Source organism: Acomys minous, assembly GCF_964271855.1.
Source record: "Acomys minous genome assembly, chromosome: 20".
Classification (NCBI taxonomy): Eukaryota; Metazoa; Chordata; class Mammalia; order Rodentia; family Muridae; genus Acomys; species Acomys minous.
The window spans coordinates 2073896-2091997 of record NC_140502.1 but is presented as its reverse complement, the minus strand read 5'-3'; the positions used below and the strand labels follow the sequence as shown (position 1 = coordinate 2091997).

Below are 18102 nucleotides of genomic sequence, written 5' to 3'. Positions count from 1 at the left end.
GGAACCCAAGTTAGAGCAGAATGGATGCGTCTGTCAATTGTTTCCCTGTCCTTGCCTGCTCTTGACATTGGCATACAGCACCTCCTTGTCTCGCCCAGAGCGCATCTTTTGTATATGTGTGGGAAGAAAAAGAACACATAGGACCCCCAATGCATATAAATGTGGGTTTTGTTTTCCAAAGAGCAATCATTTGACTCTTATTATTTTAAAAGCCAGTTGCCAAGCACTGCTCACAGGCTTGGCCTGAAAGCATCAGGGCGACTGCCTGCAACAAAGCCCCAAGGGGTAGGCTGGACCCAGGCTGACACCCTGCGTCAAAATTACCCTTGCACCACCTCTCTTTTTCCCGTGGGCACCGTGAGCAAGGACAATATCCACTTCTGCAGCTGAGCAAATGGGCCCCTTGTTACTGAGTGCTCCGATGCGTTTGTGTGTGTGTGTGTGTGTGTGTGTGTGTGTGTGTGTGTATGTGTGTGTGTGTGTGTGTGTGTGTGTGGTTTTTTTTGGGGGGGGTTAATCACAGATGCCTCAGGCTCCTGTCCACAAGTTTTCTTGTGCTGTTCTCCCATTTCCTAAACCCCAAGTTCCAAAGGCGGCCTCGGAATCCTTCCCCACACCTCCCATCCTGACCCTAGTGTTTCCAAGGTTCTTGCCTATTGCTTCCGGTTGGGGTGAACCGCCATGCCACCTTCCCCTCTGCCAGGCACAAATATGCTTGAAATAAACCCCGCCTCTTTCAAGCAACGTCGCTCTTCTCCCACCCAAGTCTGTTTGTGAGAATCTCCCTGGTCCAGGAAGGTCCCATTCCAATGCCCCACTCCCCATCCTGCCCCTGGTCCCGGAAGGCCCCTGTTCTGCGCTTCCTGAGTTGTCCAACTTCTCAGGGTTCTGCCTTTTTAAGCGACTGCATGGTAGTTGGTGTAGGACAAGCCACAGCAGTATTGGCAGCATCTTCGTCCTTTCCCCCTCGCTCTGGTGAAGGAATTTCTCCTCTCACCTTTGACATCGTGGCTCCCATCATTTTAACCCTCGGGTGAGCCCAGTCCCTTCTGCCTGTATGACGGTGGCTTTCTGTGTGTCTCCCGTCTTTCGTAGTTGAAGCTCCTAGTTGCCTTGGTTGGTGTCAAGGAGACTAACAACTTCTTCCCTTGAAGAAGTCCTTGTCTTTCTCCTGTAGGTGGCCTCCTCCAGAAACCCACCACCAATGACACCCCAGGGACAGGCTTGGGACAATACCAGTTTATAGCTCTATGAATGAGATGCATTCTGGGAAAGGTCAAGGGGTCAAAAATGATGTCACCAGGGGGTTTTCAGGTCTACATGAACCTAAACGATAGCGATGTTGCTTTGATGACTTCACAGAAAGCTTGGATTGCTTACTGTCCCTCCCCCTGGGTAGGGTCGCTGGCAGAAGATCAAACAAGAAGTAGACGCTATAATCCTACTGTGAAATGCCCTCCTCCCCCCCCCCCCCCCGGGCACATGTGTTTGAACACTTTGTCCCCAGCCAGTGGCGTTGGACGTGAGGCTTAGCTGGTGGATGTAGGGCCTAGGGGAGGGGCCTGAAAGTTTTAGGCCAAGCCCCATCCCTGCCTAAGCAACTTGCTTCCTGTTTGCCTGAGCAGCAAGCTCCCATGACTGGAATCGGGCCACTTCAGCTGCCCTGCCTGCCCAACACGAAGAGCTGTATCCTTGTGAATAAGTACATGTAACCCCAGACAACACTTGTGTTAATACCCACGGATACACACAGTCTCCGCTCCTCACCAAGGAACCTCTCTTTGAGACGGATGGAGACCAAGACCGAAAAACCACAACCTATCGGTTAACCCTCAGGTGAGCCCAGTCCCTTCTGTCTGTATGGCGTGGCTTTCTGTATGTCTCAGCCCCAGTGGATCCGTCCACAGTACACTCCCACATCTAAGGCTCAGGGAACATTGCGGGAAAAGGGTAGAGAGACTGTTAAGAGGCAGAAAGAACAACAGGGGCTGTGCTGTGAGGCCGCGTCTTCCGGTAACTTCAGGAGGTAAAGTCTCAACCACATGACTTCCTAGACATGAGCTGAACAAGACGGACAGCAACATGGGTGCCGAACTACATGGGGTGGGGGTGGGGGAGAAAGGGGGGGGGACATTCAAGGTCTCAACCCTACACAAAGAACTGTAGGCAAGCACTAGAGCTGGAAGCAGGAGAGGTGACCCTGCCCCTGGAAGAGCACGCCAACTGGTTGTCGGGTGCCAAGTGTTTTCAGCTCTGAAGACATCCATGAAAGTAACGTTATATGGATTTGACAGGTTATATTTAGAAATACACACACACACACACACATACAAATGCATATTTGCATGCAGTGACAACTGATACCAAAAAAAAAAAAAAAGCCATAAACTTGAAGGACCACATAGAGTGGTATATGGGAGGATTTGGAGGAAGGAGAACCATTGTAACCAAATTACAGTCTCAAAAATAAACAGAAAAAGAAACAATAAAAAGGGGAATACGAAAAGCTAACCTCCTTCCCCTGCCAAGCTTTGTCTGTCAGGATTGTGTCGTGACAAGAAAAGCCAAGTAATACATATGATGGCCGCCCCCACTGTCGGCCGCGGACTCCCAGGCTCGGCCCCAACCCAACAAGTAATCCGTGAAAACCTGCTGAGAAACACGAAGCCAAGCCTTGATTTGACTTCAGGGGCCAAGGATAGGCCAGTGGTCCTTTGGGGGAAGGAGGTAAAAGGACATAATTTGCCCATTGTTAAAGGTTAAATCCCAGTGCAAAAACCATCTTCCAAATCCTACAATGGATGCTCCCCTGAGAGCCCCCGGCCTCCTGTCTCACAGAGCTGGGGAAAATCTTGAGGACCACAGGCAGACAGATAAAAGCAACATCATTGCCAACGGCTCCCTGTCATATACAGCCAGGAGGGAAGACCCGGTGCGCCCCGGAAGGTTAGAGCCGTGGTGTGGAAGGTCTTTTTCTTTGCTTCCTTTTTATACTCTTAGCCTGTCTTCCTTCCCCCATAAGGAGCGCACAGTTGAGTGTAGAGAGATGCCACATCACCCGTTTCGAAGCGGGCCCTCACCACTGCGTTTGTAGGCCTTCGGTCTGTGCGGAGAGCTGAAAGCCAACCACCTGTGTGGACCTGACTCTAGGCATCATCACAAGAGGACTCAAATAGCTCTTTCCCTGGCTTCGTCTACCCCATTGTGAGGAAGAAAGGGGAAATGATGAACCGTGTGTTCACTTAGCTGCTAATTCCTCAGTTTACCCCCCTCCCCCCCCCCCCCCCCGCGAGAAGTGGATCCAAAGCTCTAGCAGGACCGGCCTTTAAAAAGGAACCTGTGGTGAGGAAGTCCTGTAGCGAGTGACTGGTCCCTCTGGACCTCAAGTCTCAGGCCTGGCTCTTTACTGTCCATGTCTGGCTCTGCCTCAAAGAAGCATTCCACAGGACCCTCCCTACCTGTGCTATGAGGCCCAAAGCAGGCTGCTCTAGCAAGATGGATCTGGAAAGCAAGTTTCGTCCCCCTGAGGTCACCAGTAAAGCCTGCCTCTGTGCCTGGGGCTGGCCCATCATTGCTGCAGGTGGTCAGAGGAGCATCTGAGGTGGAGCTGGGCCACAGGACCCCTGTGACAGTGACAGCTCACGGGCCTAAGAAGAGGGTAGCCGTGCCTCGGCCAGCTATGGGCAATTAGGGAAGTTGAAAGTTCTTTAGCTGAGGTTCAGCCCAGATTCTCCTTCCTGTACTACTTTGGCTGCCCTGCTACGTGGGATGGACAGACAGACAGACAGATATCCGTAAGACAAGCATAAGACAGGCCTCTTGGGTGAACAGTTCCTCTTTATTTGGCGGTGGCCATTTTCAAAGCTGACCTAACACACAGCCTCACAGCTTTCCACCTCTGACGGGCCAAAGGGGACACAGCAGCTTTTGTCTCCAGACAAACAAAGCCAGAGTCACCATGGGTGGGGTGGGCCTTGAAGTGACACGGCCGTCCAGCCTTGGAGATGCCTATCCCATAAGGCCTTTGGTGAGAGGCAGGTTCAGACGGAACAGGGCAGGGGGAAATTTCGGTTTCAACCTTGCTGCCCACCATGCCTCACTCTTCCGGAGATGCTACACCAAGCGGCCCATCTCCAACCCAGAGACAGTTGACATTTCTCTGCCCTGCCCACCAGTACAGAAAGAAACATTTACAAAAAGGCTGGTCGCTGCACGTCTGATACCTTTACCAAAGCTGATGCTGTAGTGGTACCTCAGCCCCTCTACCATACCATGTCTCCATGGCAACACCCCCAAAAGAAGCTGTCCAGGTTTGCAGATCGGAGAGCGTCACAGTGGACCCCAAACGTCCACCAAGTGCCATTGGAAGGAAAGAATGTGACATGGAGCTGGTGGCAGTGTGGGTGTCTACACCTGTCATGCACTTTGGTAGGCTGAGGCAGAAGGATGGTGAGTTCCAGGCCAACCTGGACTACAGAGAAAGATCTGCTTCAAAAAATCAAGACAAACAAGAAACAGGAGGAAAAGGAAAAGGGCGAAATGGAGAAGGAGGGAGAGAAAGCGCAGCCTCTGGGTTCATTTTCCTTTTCCCAGGAAGAAGAAACAGGGCCATGGGGCAAGAAGGGTTAAACTTATGTTCAGTTAAAGAGACCCCCTCCCTCCTCCCCCTTCCTCCTCCCCCTCCCTCCTCCCTCTCTTCCTCCTCCCCCTTCCTCCTCCCCCCTTCCTCCTCCTTCTCTTCCATTTTTTTCTTTTTTCTTTTTTTCTTTCTTTCTTTCTTTCTTTTTTTTTTTTTGGTTTCATCTTCTCAGTAAAACACATAACTTAAAATGAAATCAAATATTAAAAATGACAGACTATATAAGTGCCGTGAGTAACTTCAGGTCACGGAGGGAGGGAGAAGCCAGCAAGTTGTCAGGCACTATCTGTCAGAGTGAATTAGAAACAATCAGCAGAGACTGAAAGGGACGGTGATTGTTATTAAGCAGCGGGGCTGTGAGCAGGCTGCCCAGATGTGGTCATGCATACGAAGGACAGGAAATAGCAGTTTAATTCAGGAAGCCCCGGCGAACAGGGCAGCCGAGAGGAGAAAAGTCCTTTGTCGCTAATAAGCTGGAAGTTACTTTGATAACAGCAGGGTTAGACTCGAGAATAAAACACATTTCTTTCACTACCACACACCATTAATATCGCAGAAACGCGGTCGGAAGAGATGCCCAGCGCGAGCCCGGGAGAAGTGAGTGGCCTTTCCTTCCCAGGAGCACCAGACAACCCAACCCTCCTCATCTGGACAGACACCTCCCTCTTGCCCAGGCTGGACTCTTCCTCACAGCCTTGGTCTGTCTGTCACCTTCTAGAAATGTCATATGACAAGATAGAAAGAAAGAAAGAAAGAAAGAAAGAAAGAAAGAAAGAAAGAAAGAAAGAAAGAAAGGAAGGAAGGAAGGAAGAAAAGGAAGAGATCATATTTTATTATTCTCAGTGCCAGGCCTTCCCATCCCAGGGCCTGTGGGCAAGGTGCACCCCCACCCATCCACCCACCCACCCTGTAAACAGCCTCCGTATAATGAGGGCCGTGTATGCCACAACGAAAAACAATTTTATATGCAGACAAGGCCCGATTTCGTAAGAAATTACTTATGCAGGCGTTCTGCAATTATCCTGTGATACTTTCAGGCAACAGTCTGACAGCAGTTGTGCAAACAATAAAGGGATTACAGAAATAAAAACAAATAATATTACACACACAGAAACTCCATGTTGTGTGTGGACCAGATGAAAGGACTGTGCAGAAATGGCCGGAGCAGGTATAGGGGCCAAAAGGAAGTGAGAACAAGATGTGAGGCAGCCTCGTCCCAAAATCTACCTCAATGTCACTTCAGGCCATCCAGGAAAACACTTAGGTCCCTCCAGTCGGTGTCCTGTCTCCTCCTCCATCCCTGTGCTGGACCACTTCTTTGTCTCTCTGACTCTTGGCCCATCATCCCAAGTGGAGTTGAGGCGGGAAAGTGCATTGGCCACTCACAGGAACCTAGAACCTTCAGCAAAGGGAAACTGCCTGCCCAGGCAGCTTGCCCTGCAGTTGCTGCAAGGGGTCCTTCCTCCACTTGGCTCTCCAGGGGACAAGAACCAAGTCTCAAACATCCCCTCACTGACATGCAGGCACTTGCGACTCAGGTGTTGGTGTGGCACAGAAGAAAGTGGCTTCCAGCATTCCCACATGGGGCCGCCTAACTCCCTTGCTTTCCACAGCCACCTCTCCTCTGCTATTGGCAGCTGTAGTCAGAGCTATGCCCACCCCACCCCACTACCCCACTACCCCACCACCCCCACCACTCTCCCACCACTCTCCCACCCCACCCCCACCCCCCCACCTCCCCCACCCCCACCCCCATCCCCCACTTCCCCCACCCCCATCCCCCACTTCCCCCACCCCACCCCCACACCCCACCCTGACACCAAGACACACAGCCATCCATATGCAGCTGTTGGTATGGTTCTGTTGGCCCATGCTGTGTCTTCCATGGACTAGCTGTGCTTTCTAACCTGAGCCATCCAATGGGTGGCTGGGGGCAGTGCTGGCCTGGCTTTATTTGGCGCTTCTGCGTGAGAACGCCCTGTGCCCACAGCGGAGGAGCGTGAACTGCAGCCTCATCCAGTGCCCCGGCTTGCTAGTCACAGAATTTTGTTTGTCTCCTCACTGGCTTTTCTGAGGCAGAGTCTTGCTTCGAAGGCACAATCCGGCCTTCACTCCCTCACGAGTGCCGGAGCTGTAGGCCTGTACCACCACCATGCCCATTTGGAGGAAAATTTTTTGTAAAGATGTAATCTTCTTGCTAGCCATAAAAAGAGAGGAGGAGGAGAGAGACACTGATAACCATGGTCTGGGGGTTACCAGGAGCAGACCTAGGCCAGCTTGGGTTTAGCAAGGACATAAAATATGGAAAGACAGGCAGGAGTGCCATGCATCATTTCTGCAATAAATTCCAATAATGGCAACTGATAATGCCGGAAGTTGGTCACGGAAAACGTCCCGAAACACAGCTCACCACTCACAGGTACTGTGACAACTATGGTAACAAAGAAGAGATGCAGCCCACCCCCACCCCCACCCAAATGCGTCCTTTAACCCAGGAATGGTCTTCAACCTGTCCAGATCTGTGCGAGGCGAGGCTTGCTGTGCTCATGTGAGAATGAGACCCCGGTAGAAACGCACGGGGCTGAGTGGTCGGGAGTCTGACTCTGTCGATGACATCCTTCACTGGATGAGGTGGGGAGTTCGAGCACCCAGGCTGCTGTGAACCCTGTGAGAGCCTGGGCCTGTGAATGATCTGGAGTCTCTGAGAAGTTTGCTTGTAATGGCCTCTGAGCTGCCCAAGGGAACCACATCTAAGCCACAGCGTTGACAAGACTCTGGTCTTGATGTTAATCTTATTTTAAAATTATTACACTACTCTGTGTGTGTTATGGGGTGTGTGTAGACGGTGTGTGTGTGTTGTGTGCACATGGCTGTATGTGGCTGTGTGTGTGCATATGGTATACGTGTGTGTCTGTGTGTATGTATGTGTGTATGTGGTGTGTCCATGTGTGTGTGGCTGTGTGTATGTATATGTGTGTATGGTGTGCGTATGTGTTTGGCTGTGTATGTGTGTGTATGTGGTGTGTCTATGTGTGTGTATATGTATTTGTGTGTGTGATGTGTATATGTGTTTGGTTATGTGTGTGTATATGTATGTGTGTGTGGTGTGTGTATGTGTTTGGTTATGTGTGTGTGTGACTCTGTGTGTGTGTGACTGTGTGTGTGTGTGTGTGTGTGTGTGTGTGTGTTTGGTTATGTGTGTGTGACTCTCTGTGTGTGTGCGATGTGTGTATGTGTTTGGTTATGTGTGTGTGACTCTGTGTGTGTGTGTGCGATGTGTGTATGTGTTTGGTTATGTGTGTGACTCTGTGTGTGTGTGCGATGTGTGTATGTGTTTGGTTATGTGTGTGTGTGACTCTGTGTGTGTGTGTGTGACTCTGTGTGTGTGTGTGTGTGACTCTGTGTGTGTGTGTGTGTGTGTATGTGTGTGTGTGTGTATGTGTGTGTGTGTGTATAAGTCAGAGGACCCCTTTTGGGAGCAAGTTCTCCTCTTTTATTATATGGGCCTGGGAGTCCTAACTCGGATCATCAGGCAACAGGTGTCTTTAACCACTAAGCCATCTCACTAAGCCCCTTTGTGCTTCTGAAGATGTGACCTCACTATGCAGCCAGGCTGCCTGGAGCTCAGCACATTACCTCTCCCCCCTCCAGAGTGCTGGGATGGCATGTATTCAGCACGGATTTCTTCTCCCCTGGGGTCTTGGCCAGCCTGAGGATCTGGGGTTAGAGGGACCACTTCTGTCCAAGAGCCCACCACTAGCTCACAAGGCTGCCCAGGCCATGCTGATCCAGAGCTGTGGACCAGCCACCGGGCATCCCTCCAGAGGAAACCAGACCACCGGAAGCCATTGCAAGGCTAATTCTAATTCAGTTATCTAGAAAGATCTCCACACCTGGGACAAGTCTGTTCCTCAAGATGCTTTCTTTGGTTAAAAGTGAACAGCCTGCGGGGGGGGGGGGGGCGGGGTGTAGTGCTAAATTGTGTGGTGTTTAGTACGTGCAAGGGTGTGGGGTTCACTTAACAGTAACTCAAAACAAAACCACTAAAGACAAATGAAAAAAATAGAGAAAAAAGATGGCCTCCATATGGCTTAATGCAGCCATGCCTTAATGAAGAACGCCCCCCTCCAATCCGTCTGCTGGCGTTTTCTTATAGCACCTGCCCATCTGACACCTCACCCACTGGTTTCCTTGCTTTCTGCTTCCCACTCTCAGCTGGGACAGTCTTAACCATGGTGTCCCCGGCCCCTTCTAAATGATCCTTCTAAATGATCCTTCTAAATCACCAAGACCTCCAAGGAGACTCTGGCCTTCCTGTGTGCTGTGTGTGGCTTAAAGCTGAACTGCCCCCAACAGGTTCACCGCATAGCGAATCCCTAAGCCACCAGCTGGTGGCGCTGTCCTGAGAGACGGTCTCTAGCTAAAGGAAGTGAGTCCCTGGGGTTACACCCTTAGGAGCGCATCTTGCTTTGACCCGTTTCCTGTCTCGTGTGTGCCACTTCCTGTTCACCATGACGTACCCTCCTCGCCTCTACCACATGTTTCTATCACCATGATGTTCAGTCTAAGTGTCTGAGGCCAAGGGACACGGAGGACTGAGCCCTCTAAAATAAAACCGTCCGCTGACACGGACCACGCAGCTTTCAATTGTTTGTGTCAAGGGTCTGGTCACAGCGATGAGAAACGCTAAGGGTTTAGTACCACCTGCCACCTGCCAGCTATGCGTCCTGAGGCAGACAGCTTAACACCCCCACCCCCACCCCTCCCCCCAACCCCCCACCTGCATCCTCAGTTTTCCAAGCCTGGAAGATGGAAATACATGATGAGGTCGGCCTGCCAGGGGCTCCATGTGGATTGAGATCATCTCAAGGACTGCGTAGGCATCGGCAAGTGGCCTCTGCCTGCTCTCTAGGATTAAAGTTCTCCCTGGGGGGGGGGCGTCAGAACCCCCGTCCCCACCTCCCTCCTTGCCTACAAAGGAGTTATGAGCTCTCCTTACCTCCTGGAGTCCCGAAGTATCCTGGCCAAGTTCCAGTAGGGCACAAAGCACACCCCTTATCCGTTTCACATAGAAACTGCAATCTCTGTTGCTCCTCTCCACTCCCAAAATCCACGCCCCGCCCCCGCCCCCGCCCCACAGCGCTCAACTAAGGTGAGGAGTACTGAGCAAAGGGTGCTGACTTAGCGTCAGTAGCGCCACGCAACAGTACTGGCCTCTGACTTCAGCATATCTGTGGTCCCCAGAGCCCTGCCACCTCATGTAGTTTCCACCGTCTCCCTGAACAGGGCTGATGGCTGAGGACGATCCAACTTCTGGCCTACAGGGAGGGACTGAGGTTATGGGACCCTTGAAGGGGAAGAAATGAAGAGACCGTCCTAGATGCTCTGGGTACCATTTCCTCTGGAGGCCCCTGGCCCTCATGACCTGGCCGTGGGGGGGGGGCTTCGAGAGGGATGGACTCTGGACCTGCAGCAGCGTCTCCCCTCTTTAGTGACATATTCTCTGGACACTCATGTTGTAGTGACACATGAAGTCAGTGGGTCACCGCAGTGCGTTTCTTTCTGTGGCTTTTCTGCTTTATTTTTATTTCATTGGCATAGTTTTTCCGCAGTACTCAGGAGCAGATGCGTGCTAGGCAAACCGAGCCACTTTCCCATCCGTTTGTATTGTTAATTTACTTTAATAAGAAATCTGGATAGGCTGACCTTGAACTCATGATCCTCCGGCCTCAGCATAACAAGTGTTGGGATGACAGCTGTCCACTACCTCAACTGGACTTTTGGCTTTTTAATTCTGGAGCAGGTTCTCTAAGCTGCCCGGGCTGGCCTGCAGCTTACTCTGCTGCCTGATAGGCTGAGGTCTTCCGATGCTCCTGCCTCAGCCTCCTTGTCCATCCTGGGGCTGTAGGTGGTAGCCGGGACTCCCCAGCCTAAACCCCAGTTACCTAAGACTTCATAAAACCTTTCAGCTGTGTGGCTGCTGCAACCTGGGAAAGCTGCTCATTCTTGCTGGATGCAAAGCCTTCATCCTGCTGAACGTCAGTGTTGCACTCAGACTACCTGTGGTGGCTGCAATTGATCACGACCCCTCTCCCGGTGACAGCCACCACCGTGGGCAAGAAGGAAATAGGGAAGGATATCAGAGATCAAGACTTTGCGTGTGTGTCAGTTTGTAACTGCAGTAACCTCATGTCCACAGGGTTCTCTGCGGACATCTCCCTGAACAAACATATCACGGATAAGGATGTTTCCAAAGGCCGAGCGCTCAAGTGCAAGGCCAGATGAGAGGCCAAGGTCGAGCTTGAGGAGAGATACAACATGAACAAGAACAAGTGGTCCTTCCAGAAGCTTCCAGTGTTCATCATTAAAAATACAAGGGGAAGAAAAAAAAAAGACTTCACAAAGTCAAGTGTCCTTTTCAAACAACTGCAAGGGTGGGAGTGAGGGAATGTACCCCGCCCCCCCACCCCCCCACCCCCCGCCCCCCCCACCCCCCCCCACCCCCCCGCAGGGAACAGTGGCTTAGGGCCAGCTCAGGGCTGTCTCTTCTCACTGGCTGTTAGCTCTTCTAAGTGCAGGACCATGGGGGGGAGGAAGGACGAAGGGGGAGGGCGGGGTCCAAATCAGGACCCAGGGAGCCTGTGTTCCCCGGGGCCTGAAATCCAACGAGAGACTGGGAGAGAGGTACCCACATATTCTTTACCTGTCCCCAATTCCTGTCTACTATGGAGCCTCAGAGGATAAAAATTTGTTCTCAGAAGTAAAGTTTTAATCATACTTTCGGGTCACGTCACACACACACACACACACACACACACACACACACACACACACAGTCATCCCAAGGTGTGCATTTCCCATCCAGAAAAAAAAGTATTCCCGTGCCTGCTTATGGGCTACCCCACAGACCACACCGGCCCCTGTCCCCTGGTCAAAAGACCACATTGACATCGCGCTTATAAATAGATACTACTGCAATTGTTTTTATCCTCATGCTATCTTCTGTGCCAGACGCATAGACGCAGGCATGTAGGAAGGTCAGAGTGAGTAAGTGTTGGGTTTGGTGGGGTCTGCGGCTTCAAGCCTCGTTATCGAACATGTCTCCTGCGTATGAGCGGAGACATCCGCGGCTGTCCTCTACGTCCTAAGGAAGCCCAAAGTTACATAGGCCAGCGACTGACTAGCTGCAAAAATACATGCCTTGGTGCTGGAAAACCTGGTGAGCCACAACGCACTGTCCTACCGTGTGCAAGCTGCCTAAGCTAAGGATGGGGTGTGTCCCCCACAGGCAGAAGCCATGGCATTCCAAGTGGCAAGGGGCAGGGGGGGGCGGGGTGGGGGGCGGGGCGATGCGGGAGACAATCAGTCCTGTGGTTCATTCTCGCTTCCCTCCCCTCCCCATTCCAAAGGAAGTCGGGGGCGGGGGGAGGGGGGAGGAAGTGGCCAGCATGACGGAAGTGCTTCCTCTCCCACCTCAAGAACCTCACAGTGTGGAGGTTTTAGAACAAGCCCCAAGCACTTGTTCCGTCAACAGGCAGGTTGAAGAGGCCTACGGACCCGCGCATGCGCCGCAGAACTCCTACCACCAATGTAGCAGCTGAGTGCTGTTAAGACTCCGAACTCCCCCATCTGTGTTTTGCCTCCCAAGAGGGAAAATAGTTTTTGCAGTCATTCCCTTATCTGGCAGCCAGATTCCGAACCTTACTGGCAACCACGGGCTTGTTTTCCCAACCCAGCAGCAAAGGAACCAAAATTCGTTCCCTGCCTGCGATATGCCGAGGAGGGACCGAGCCAGAAGCCAGCTCTAGGCCCAGGAGCTCCTGAGCTGCACACCCACCACACCCCACCCCAGAGGGCACCTTGGGATCTGAAAAAGCGACAGCCTCCCTCCATCCCGTTGGTGGCCCCCACTATTGCTTTCCTTAACTGCTCCTTTTTCTCAACATAGAATACACCCACCAAGAAGCTGCGGGAGGGAAAACACTCAGCGCGGTGTGAAATCAACACTTTTCCGACTCAAATAACGGGGATAAACCAGGGAAAACTTCCAGCCTTCTCGCTGTAGACATTTTCCTCCCGCAAGAGTCACAACAAGGCCTTGAGGACGCCGCCATCAGCTGGTCCCCAGCCTCCTGCCTATGGAGCAGGCGCCATACCTGGTTTTTCGCAGGTTGCTTTTTCCTTGCATTTCCCCTGTCCCTCTCCACCCCCCCATCCCCCACCCCCAGGCCTGGCCTAGCAGCCCTTCACATTCTTAATCCAGGAACCCTGAACCCAAGCAATTCCTAATAAGCCAATAAGGAATGATAACCGTGGAAGTGTAATTGATAGGCGCCTCTATCGACTGGCCTTGATGTCTATCTGAGCTTCTCAACAGCCAAGATTTAAATGTTTCATTTTATTTTTAACTTTCACTTTGCCTCACTGCCGCAGCAGTGTCAGGCAGAGGTACGGTTTCACTATCAGAAAGAATCACGGCGCAGAATAATTTATGACTTCGGCTCGGGCTTTCAGAAAAGCCATTTCAAATCTTCACTTTGATTTGGTTGTATCAAAACTACTCAAAGTAACAGAAGCGCTTTTCTCGGAACCAGGAAGAGCGTTGAGCGGCGGCACCTCGGGATGCTGTGCTGGAGCTCCATCTCTATCCCCGGAAGAAAACTCTAGAACGGGATTAGGCCGCCACCACCACCACCACCACTACAGAGTGGAAAACACAACATGGGGCGAGGCGTCGTGAGAAAGCAGAACCTTCTTTTTCCAGACCCTTTTGTTTTCAAGCTGCCACCACCCCCTCCCCAGTCATAAAGAAATGGCAGTCGCCGGAAGCCACAGCCCATGGTCCACAGGGTGGGTGACGGTACCTCCACTTTCGTCCAGAGGAGGCGTGTCTGGGGGGGGTGTGGTGCACGGTGGATGGCTTGAATTGGATCTGTGTGACCTCCACACAGACAGGAAGGAGTGAGGAGTGTCCGGGCGGACAGCTCTCATGAGGTGAGACTTACCTCCACACCCTCACTGCATGCTTGACTTAGGACTGTCAGTCTAGTAAGAATATGTCCCCAGAAAAGACACTCTGGATGCTCGGGATGCAGGCGCTGAGAGATGGCTGGAGGGGATGGCCCCCGCTCCCTGTCACGGAAGAAGAGGACATAGAGAGAGAGAGAAAAAAAAAACAAAAAAGAAACCATGTAAGGCAGAATGTAACCAATTCAGGAAATCACAGCCCTACTCTGAGGTCAAGGCAAACTCGGCTGCAAAGGTTAAAGATGAAATCAAACCCAGAGTGTGGGAATGGAAATCCATCCCTCCAGTGCAAGGCCACCGGTGACGCGCGCACCGTAGACAAGAAGCTAAATACTGCCCAGCACTGGGATCCTTTATTTCCACTGGATCAATAAGAGCTTATATTTATCAGGATTCCAAACAGCTGCCACTTCTGACAACCTCCACTTTATTTTCCTCACTCCTTGCGCTGTATCGGGGGGCACAGAGAGGACCCGAGGAGCGGCCTTTAATGCTATTTACACCTGAAGACACAATTCCATTAAGAGGTCCTGTTTTGTTAAAGAAACAGGGATTGATATGATTATATTGGCAGGGACGGGAAAGAGCCTTTGTTCTCCTCCCCAGGTCTCCCCTTGTGCAAGCCAGACCCTGAGAGAAGAAGGTCTGATGAGAAGTCGGGGTACAGGCATCTCTTTCTCCCCCCCCCACTCCCTGCTCGCCCTCCGCCCTCTACCTCCTCCATAGTCCTGTTGTTCAAAACTTGCCATTTGTAGAGGGAGGAAGGACTCTGCTAAAATGGTTACCCCCTCTAATCATCTGTACGGCAATATTTGCTATCAGGCATTCTAAATAGATTATCAGCCGTCCATCTGTGTCATTATTGATTTATAAGGCTTTAAGCAGCTTTAGAATGGAAGCTTTCCCACCGAGGGGGCCTCCTTGTATAAATCAGAGCCGTGCTCAAATATAGCAGCCATCATTTAAGATATTGTTCCTCCAATCATAACAAGAAGGAGAAAATGATAAATTGCTTGTAATATACTGATCCCGAACTGATATGCAAATCTTGTTTTTTAAAATATATTACTTGAGTAAAAAAGAGGCATCATTAACATATGAATGCTGTATGCAAATGATCGTGACAGAGCAGATGTTGGCGCATGTAATTGACCTATATGTGAATTGCATCCGAACCCTTAACTCTATTAATTCACTACCCAGTAACTAGATATTGTCCAAAAAGTATATTCTCTGAAACCATATACTGGAAGCAAAGCTGACAGGGTTCCAAGGATTCAGAAACAAGGTCACTGTCAGTAGTATTTTGCTGTCATCTGCATTCCCCTTCTTGCGGATGACATCATCATGTGACCATGTAAATCGATCACTTAATAGCATTTAGGAAATACTGCAGTGGGGAACAGGTTATAATAAAAAAAAATGCCCCAGTTTTATTCTTTTTCTTGGCAGAAATGTCATACCTCTTAAACTGAGGGTTTGTGCATGAGTGCCCTGTGAAACTCACAGATGCCGTTTTATTCCCCCTGTCTTTATTTTCCCACTTCTTCTCAGAATGACATTAAATTGTATTAAATAGCCTTTTGTCCACAGGGCACAGACCACCCCGCATATGATAATGCATTAATGCCCCACGTTCCAGCCACTGAGCTGAAACATTCTCAGACTTAGAGGATAAGTATGAAGCGCCATTGTGTGTATAGCCTGCTAACAACTGTGACACATACTAATAGAAACATACCTAATAAATTACTGCTTTCAGGTCTAGCAAGCTGACATTTCTCTGCAAGGGACAATTTTATATTTGTGGCACAGAACAAAATTGCTTCATATGAAGCCACTGTGGATTAGCATAAAAATTAACACTTAAATTTCAGCTTATTTTCCACCCTCTCCTCCTGCCACAACAATCAATTCCTCTTATAAATCTGATTAGATTTTATGATGCTTATTATTCCAAGCATGCCTCAACACAGCATTCACGGGCTTGAAGACTATTTGTTTAAATAGAAAAAAGAAGCAGATAAATCTATAGGTATTTTTTATTACCCCTTGCCCCACCAGTTTCTTTCTCATATTGTAACATCAGTAATTGATTGCACACATTAATTAACATGTAAGGTAGGAATTCTGCATTATGTGTGATTTATTTCCCTATCTGGTGAGTAGGGTTGTGTGTTGCCCTTGTATTTCTAGGACATTGGGCTCGATTCTGGTCCAGACATGAATGTCAATGCTCACTCCCCCGAAAGTTATTAATGTCAGATATGAAATGAGATTTTTGATTTCACCTGCTTACTAATCCACAAAAGCTGTTTTGAGTGATGTAGGCTTAAACGCTCACATTTGAAATGATATATTGCTATATCTGATAACATGCAAATATGTTCATTAGACATAATTCAGCAGGAGAGAATAGCAACACTTTCCTAACAAGCCGAGGTCAAAAATGGGTTGTTAATTAAACAAGTCGTGAAAAATGGCATTGTGGGGACACTGTCCGGCTGGCACCAGGCTCACCAGGGATATGCCACCGGTAAGTGCCCAAGACTCTGCTCCAACCTAGATAGTGGGGAACTTCTGACTGCCTCACCTAACCTAAAGCCAGGCTCACACAAAGATGCTTGAGTTGATCACACACGACGCTAATGGCGCCATGCTGTACTCGCCCATCTGAAGACGCGATTCCACTTTCCGCCTTCGTGGCTTACGGTGATTTATATGGTTGACTCTTCCACAGACAAACCAGGAAAGAAATTAATATCATATCCGGCCATTCTGCTGGTTGTCCTGAGTGTTTATGGCTGTGTATTTTAAACCGAGCAGCTAGAGTAACAGACAAAACTATGGCTGGGGTGTTGGGGGCGGGGGCGGGGGCCTGAGGTGGACAGGGCACTGTGGGTGCTTCAGTGACGTCTTCCTTTTCCTCAGGTCTGTGCACTGGTTACCTAGGGGACCAGCATGCAGTTCCAGCTCTTTCCATTGACTGTGAGTTGAGATTCAAGGTGAGTAAAGTCCTCACACACAGGTAAAACAGGCCCTCTAGACTTGACTTCGTTTTTTGGTTTTTTGGGGGTATTTTGTTTGTTTGTTTGTTTGTTGAGACAGAGTCCCTCTGTGTCTTGGCTGTCCTAGACTCGCTTTGTAGACCAGGCTGGCCTCGAACTCACAACGATCCGCCTGCCTCTGCCTCCCAAGTGCTGGGATTAAAGGCATGAGCCACCACATCCAGCCTAGACTTGGCTTCTTAAGGCTTGAATGCCTGGGTACCGTCTGAGAAGAGGGCACCATGGGGGTCAACGTCATTCTAAGGGGAGCAGCAATGTTTCCTAACTGAGCACCCACAGACTACATATAGGGAAGGGCAGCACCCACCGGGTGCTTAAGGACGAAGACATCACCTGCGAGTAACAGGTTCCTCATGCCATGTGGTAGAGTGGTTGGATTGTGTGATATGTATCCTTGGGAAGCCTTTCCATAAGCAGGAAGGGCTCACGAGTGCTTCCGGGTCACACGCAGCAAGGGAACGTTCATGTGTGATAAAAAAAAAAATAACTGAATCTGAGTTGTCTTCTATAGGTTGCTATTTTGAGTGCCTGGTCCTCCCGCTGTGGCACTGTTTTGGAAGGTTATTTATGGGAGGAGCCCTAAGGGCCTGGCTGGTAGCCGGCCATTGGTGGTGATCGCAGGAGAGGGGTGTTGAAGTTGAAATGGCCCCTGGTTCCTGCCTCGCTTCCTCAGGCTGTTTGATCCGGCAGGATGGGAGCAGCCTTTGCACCTGCTGCCGCTGCCGCGAACTGGTCTGCCCACCAAGCCTTTCTTACCACAATGGGAGTGAAACCCTCTGAAACCGTGAGCCAAGAACATTGTCCATCTGTCTCTCCCCTTCCAAGTTGTTCCGGTCACTGACTGTGTTCAACCACGATGTGAGAGGAACGAACACAGGAGCAACTCGGAACTTGACAGAGAGGATCTCTCCAGCCCTCATCCGTATCATGGAGGACCAACGCTCTGTTCCTGTTGGTCTGTGTCCAAGCATAAAAACTCCTTGTTCTCTCTGCTTCTGGGTTAACTCACTCATTATGATCATTTCTAGTTCACTTATCAGGAAAGTGAGGCAGAGGGGAGGACATCCTATTGGGACTCTAGGTGAGAGAAGCATGGGAGAAGAGGGAAATAGAAGGATCCAGAGGGTCCTAGAAACCTACAAGAAGAACATTATGATGGGCGGATCTGGGCCCAGGGGTCCTCCTCAAACTATGGCACCAGCCAAGGGCAATACAGGCCGTAAACTTCAAACCCCTACCCAGATCTAGCCAATGGACAGGACATTCTCCACAGTTGAGTGGAGAGTGGGGTCTGACTTTCACATGAACTCTGGTGCCCCATATTTGACCATGTCCCCTGGATGAGGAGGCCTGGTGGCACTCAGAGGA

General features: G+C 50.4%; 1 protein-coding gene across 9 annotated transcripts in view; it reads right to left on the bottom strand.

Moving 5' to 3' along the window:
• The window catches only part of ZNF536 (zinc finger protein 536), a 478014-nt gene that overhangs the window by 331838 nt on the left and 128074 nt on the right, over positions 1-18102 (bottom strand). For 7 of the 9 annotated variants that reach the window (XM_084770782.1, XM_084770781.1, XM_084770779.1 and 4 more), the window contains one exon: positions 13645-13771. The exons of the other annotated variants lie outside the window; for them this stretch is intronic. The gene's annotated coding sequence lies outside the window, so the exon portion shown is untranslated. The remainder of the gene's footprint in view (positions 1-13644; positions 13772-18102) is intronic. 9 annotated transcript variants of the gene reach the window in all.